Consider the following 6000-nt stretch of genomic DNA (forward strand, 5'->3'; position numbering starts at 1 on the left):
AAAGCCTGGTTCTCATCTTTGAGAAGCTGACAGCCTAGTCTTGGGAAATTGAACAGAAGGTCAGGTAGAACCCCCATTAGGAAGGTCTGAGACTTTGCTGAAGCTTCTGGGATGCTTCTTTCAGAACTTGTGATGTAGTTCTAGCTCTGTCCTCAGAGAGGAATCTTGGTTTGTAGCCCAGTGCAGAATCCTCCAGTGGCTTGTCCGCGGCCTACAGAATTCAATAGCAAGTTCTCTGCTTGGCATTTCCAGGTCCAGTGCACCTTTCCAGGCCCACGTTCTGCTAATCTCTTACCTTCCACCCTAAAGGACTCACTTGCTCTGAAAACATCCCCTTTTCTGCACCCATGGTTGTAATCATCCAGATTCTTCCTCTGTGGCTCCCACCTCACCCCAACCCCATCTCCTCCTGTTTAAATATTATATATCTTTCAAATACCATTTGTTCATGAAGCCTTTCCTGGCCTTTGCAACTGTCCGTGTACTCCTGGGCTTCTAAGACTCAGTCCTTTGTGCCTCTTTTGCAGTATGGTTTGTATTGATATCTTTGGGGATATCTCTGATCCCTTCCCCTGGACTGTAAACCCTTCAGGGCCAAGGAGAGTGTTTTATTCACATCTGTATCTTCCTTAGCACTAACACCGTCCGTGGCCCATGGTGAACACTCAACACTTGAAAAATAAGTTTTAGAACAGGTCCTGTAGACATGGGGAATCAGAAGCACCAGAGGTTTCTTTCTTGGCCTCTTCATCATTGCGTTTTCCTTAACCTGTTTCAGAATTTCCAGGTCCCTGCCGATTTGTCAAGCCCCAGGACTCAAATAGCAGTCCAGCAATCCCAAGGTATAAGGGGAGTAGTGTCTGAAGGTACCTGTATTACACCAGCACCAATAGAACACACACACACACACACACACACACTCCTTTAAAGAAAATACACCCACAATGATGGCTCCTACTAAAACTAATAAGTTAATACTACATCAAGAAAGTTGAAGGGAAGAGACTTTTTTTTTTTTTTTTTTTTGAGACAGAACGAGAGAGAGCACATGAGAGGGGGGAGGGTCAGAGGGAGAAGCAGGCTCCTCGCTGAGCAGGGAGCCCGATGCAGGACTCGATCCCGGGACTCCAGGATCATGACCTGAGCCAAAGGCAGTCGCTTAACCAACTGAGCCACCCAGGCGCCCCAGGGAAGAGACTCTTAATCTCAGGAAACAAACTGAGGGTTGCTGGAGTGAGGGCGTGGGAGGGATGGGGTGGCTGGGTGATGGACACTGGGGAGGGTATGTGCTATGGTGAGCGCTGTGAATTGTGCAAGACCGATGAATCACAGACCTGTACCCCTGACACAAACATTATATGTAAATAAAAATAAAGAAATTAAGAGAAAAAGAAAGCAAGCTGGAAGGGAGCTGGAGGCGAGCTCTCCCGGTGCGCAGTGCTAGGAGCCAGGGAGAGGGAAACAGGATTACTGAGTGAAGGAGCACAGGTGTCCCTCCCAGGAATGGTAGCTGGAGTCCTGGCCCGCTGCCTCGGGGCAGGATTGTTCTCTGCATGGCCTCTCTGTGGACTGCTGCCTCTGCATTTCTTTCCCAGCTGGGCAAACTCCTTTCCCTCCCTTTGCCACCGGCTCTACAGAGCCACTCCTAGTCCACCCCTTGCTTACAGAACTGGGACTGTCCACTTAACCCTTCATGGGGCGTGTCTGTCATCTGAGTGAGCCTCTCAAGCCCCAGGGACCCCCCCACCCAACCCACGTCCCGGCCTCTCTGCCAAGGAATTGTTCAGGATGCCTATATCTAAAAGTGGTGCAAATCCTTCAGTTGTTTATTTCCATCCTAGTATTTTTTTTTAAAGATTTATTTATTTATTTATTTATTTATTTATTTATTTATTTATTTTAAAGATTTTTATTTATTTATTTGAGAGAGAGAGAATGAGAGAGCACATGAGAGGGATTAGGGTCAGGGAGCCTGATGCGGGACTCGATCCAGGGACTCCAGGATCATGACCCGAGCCGAAGGCAGTCGCTTAACCAACTGAGCCACCCAGGCGCCCCCTAGTATTTTTTTTTAAAGCAGCTTTATTGAAATATAATTTACATACCATAAAACTCACCTGTTTAAATTGGACAATCCAATGGTTTTTAGTATATGTATGGAGTTGAGCAATTATCACCATAGTCTAGAACATGTTCATCCCCCCCAAAATAATTTGGGCTATTTTCTTTTCCTCTGAAAATATATTTGTTCATTTAGCATTTTTTGTTTTTGTTTTTTTTTAATTTGCTTATTAAAGCCAAGAAGAAAAATACCTCAAGGGGACAGTGAAACTCCTAGAATGACGAAGAACACAAAGGAATCCTAGCTCGAAGCTTTTTCACTTCACTGCCGTTGTCTGGCTGTAGTCATTTAATTAACCACTCCAAGATGTACACTTTGTTGTGGTCAATGCTCCTGAGTAAACATCCGGGGGCCACGTCTTGGAATATTTTCCAGGCTGTTGTGCCTTCCTCTAATGCCAATGGGCTCTTCAGTGGGTTTGACAGAGAGAATATTGCCAACTCCAGATTGCTAATTCCCACAAGGCAATCATTTTGTAATGTGCTTTGGATGGTACCACATGCACATGGGTATTTAATACGCATCTTTTTTCTTTTTGCTGTGATGGAAGCTCTTTAATTTTTATTAGCCCAATTTAATGCATGAAGTAATTGCATTAATGACTGCATGAGGAGATTACAGCCACCTGTAAGTTCTGGGTTCCTCAAATTCAGCTCCCCTCACCCACAAGTGATGTGCAAAGAGTTAGCTGAGGGCTCTTTGAGCCTCTCTTATGACTGAGCTGGGGATAGGCTAAAGCTGCAGTCTTCAGTCTGGATCCCTATGCCCGTACCCCCCCCCCCAAGATTTGAGTTTAATTGTCTTAGGGGGAGGGTCTGGCAAGGGGATTTTTTTTACAAAGCTCCCAGCTTATTCTCATTTGCAACCCAGGCTGAGGACCACTGTCCTACCTGAGACTAAGCCAAGATCATGTTGAACCCTGTGAAATTGCCATCTCTGTAGGGCGAAACTGGTTGAATATTGGCAGTTTCATGTGATTCAATCTACTATTCAGGCAATTGGTTTTTATTTTTGAGCGGGAGGAAAGATTGGTCTTTCGGAAGGTATTCCGTAGGAAACCAGTCATTTCTCTCCAAAACCCTGCTCTGCAGCCCGTGAGGGTGAGAAAGATGGGACTGGGAAGCCAATGACCTGGGTGGTCAAGATGCTTCACCTCAATGGACCAGACCCCCCGCATCTCTCCTTGCAGTGGAGCTTAAACATTCAGAAGCCCGTGGCTGCCATGCAGGGAGGGAAATGGGAGGAGCAGGCCAAGGGTGAGACAACCAGAGGTGTTGAGGGAACATGACAAAGAGAATCTGGTCCCTTCTTCATAGGCATTCACATTTAAGAATATATAAATCTAAAATATAGGGCAGGCCAAATGAATCACATGGATGAAGGAAGTCTGGTGCTCAGGCCTGCAGCTTGTGACCCTGTCCTAAAAGATGGCTGTTCATGGCACAGAGAGGTGGCTCAGAACAGGGGAGGACAAGGTATCTGACACAGTAGAACTTTGAGCCCAGGGAGAAAGAAGTCAACACCTCACTGCCATCCATATCGTAAAGTTATAGATCATTCATTCTTTTTTTTTTTTTTTAAGATTTTATTTATTTATTTATTTGAGAGAGAAAGAGAAACAGCATGAGAGGAGATAGGGTCAGAGAGAGAAGCAGGCTCCCCGCCGAGCCTGGAGCCCGATGCGGGACTCAATCCTAGGACTCCGGGATCATGACCTGAGCCGAAGGCAGACGCTTAACCGACTGAGCCACTCAGGCGCCCCAAGGCATCTTCCCTTTAAAGACCAACCATTTTCTGACATGTGGGTCACCCATCGTCACCGGGGCAGAGCATTAGTGTCTCTCTCTCTCTTTTTTAAGATTTTATTTATTTGAGAGAGAGAGCATGAAAGGGGGGAGGGTCAGAGGGAGAAGCAGACTCCCCGCTGAGCAGGGAGCCCGATGTGGGACTCGATCCTGGGACTCCAGGATCATGACCTGAGCCAAAGGCAGGTGCTCAACCAACTGAGCCACCCAGGCACCCGCATTTGTGTCTCCTTAGGGAGTGGTACGTAGGTTCCCTCCTTGTCATTACCCCTGCCCACCCCTTGTCCAGGCCTTCCTCATTTCTTTCCTAGACGACTGCTTACTTTGCTCGTGGGTGTTCCCCTTTGGGGCTCTCCCACTCCAGTCTATCCCTCATACACTCGCAGTATTAACTGCCATCGATACCTCTCAGTTGAACTTCTGAGGTCTTCTGGATAATCCCAAAACAACTGAAATTATTTCTTTGACAATCCATTTGGCTGCCCAAGAGTATACTGAATGGCTTCTTTGTCAACAGCCAACGAATCACCCAGTATAGTAACTATCATTAACTGAGAACTCATTTTGTTTGCCAAGCCCAGTGCTAAGAGCAGCACTTATGGTATCTCATTTTGTCCCCACAACAATCTCGAGAAGATCTTTGCGCCAGTTATCAATGTATGGCCTCAGAGCTCCAAGCCACACCCTTCATTGCCTGCTCCGGGAAGAGCCGATCGGACCTTGTGAACACTTTTCTTTTGCTGATGGCACCGTGTTGAGCTTTGTCAGTAGAGGGCGCTGGTGAGGCACGTCAAGCGGGGAGGGCTCCTCCGTGGTTCTGGTGTGACCCGCTCAGGTGGCCAGACGCCAGAAGAGCTCTTTCACCCAGTACCTGGTGCCTGCAGGTGCCTGCATAAGTGACTTTCGTTAGCATCCTAGAGGGTGGGTTTTGAGCAAGTTTAGAGATTTCTAGCCAGTCCTGTATTGCAGCACCACCATGATCTGTCTGCCGCTACTCAGTGAGCCCCCGCTACGCCCTCTGCCGCAGAGTCTGGATCTCAGCCTCGGGAGGGGAGGGGCTGTCCTGGCGCCCTGGCTCAGCCGGACACGGCAGGGTGGTGACTGCCTCTTGTAGCTGCTGCTTTTGGATTCTGTAGAGTTCCGTTCACTTTTTACAAGCCAGTCCCTCCTTACTCCAACCCACGGTTACAGTGAATAATTCTTCGTCTTCAACTTTCTTTGTTCAAATTACTAAGTTTCTACTCCGCGGTTGGACCCTGATGGATATAGCCCTCTTCTGATTGTGCTTCTGGGTTTGTTTTTTGTTTTTTGTTTTTTGGGTTTTGTGGTTTTGTTTTGGTTTTGTTTTTGTTTTTGAGTAATGATATTCGTCTGTTTCTTCCTCCCTGTCTTTGCAGGTGTATGTCTTTCAAAATACCTTTTGGGGCTTTCCTTACAGGCCCATGTTTATGCTTCTTTGGCCTTGCTTTAAAGCAAATTTTCATTTACTTGTTACCTTTGTACAGGATCTATGTTTATTAATCTCACTGCTAAGATTCTAATAAAGAGCTTATTATATCTAGGGGAAAAAATCCTTTTATTGTTGTTTTAGTAGGGTTTGGGGAAGAACCAAAAAAGCCGTCCTTACCCAGAATTCCTTGTATATATTTTTTTGAAGTCTATTTTTTTAATTTTTAACTTAACCGTGTATCATGAACTGCTTCCCACATTATTACATATTCTTTTACTACAACATTTCCTTAAATTATTAAAATATTTTAAAAGATCTTTGGTATTTCCTGCTGAGGATAGTAGCAGATTTCCATTTGTTGGATATTTAGGCTGTTTGCATTTGTTACCTAGACATTTTTATGAGGGTCGTGAAGCATAACAGAGATGGAGGTGCTCACCCAGGACCTTGACACACAACAGAGCAGCTTGGCACATACACAGCACAGTTACACTCCCCAGGGCTCTAGAGAATCCATAAACAACTAGAATTTTCTTTGATGGCCCATCCAGCTACCAAGGGCAGAACATCCAGAATGCCTACTTAGTCAGCTGCCTGTACCTGAGAAAAGGCAAAGTTCCTTA

The sequence above is a fragment of the Mirounga angustirostris genome, unplaced genomic scaffold (genome assembly GCF_029215605.1).
Source record: "Mirounga angustirostris isolate CCGP_5_RB_7025 unplaced genomic scaffold, mMirAng1.0.hap1 SCAF_6, whole genome shotgun sequence".
NCBI lineage: Eukaryota > Metazoa > Chordata > Mammalia > Carnivora > Phocidae > Mirounga > Mirounga angustirostris.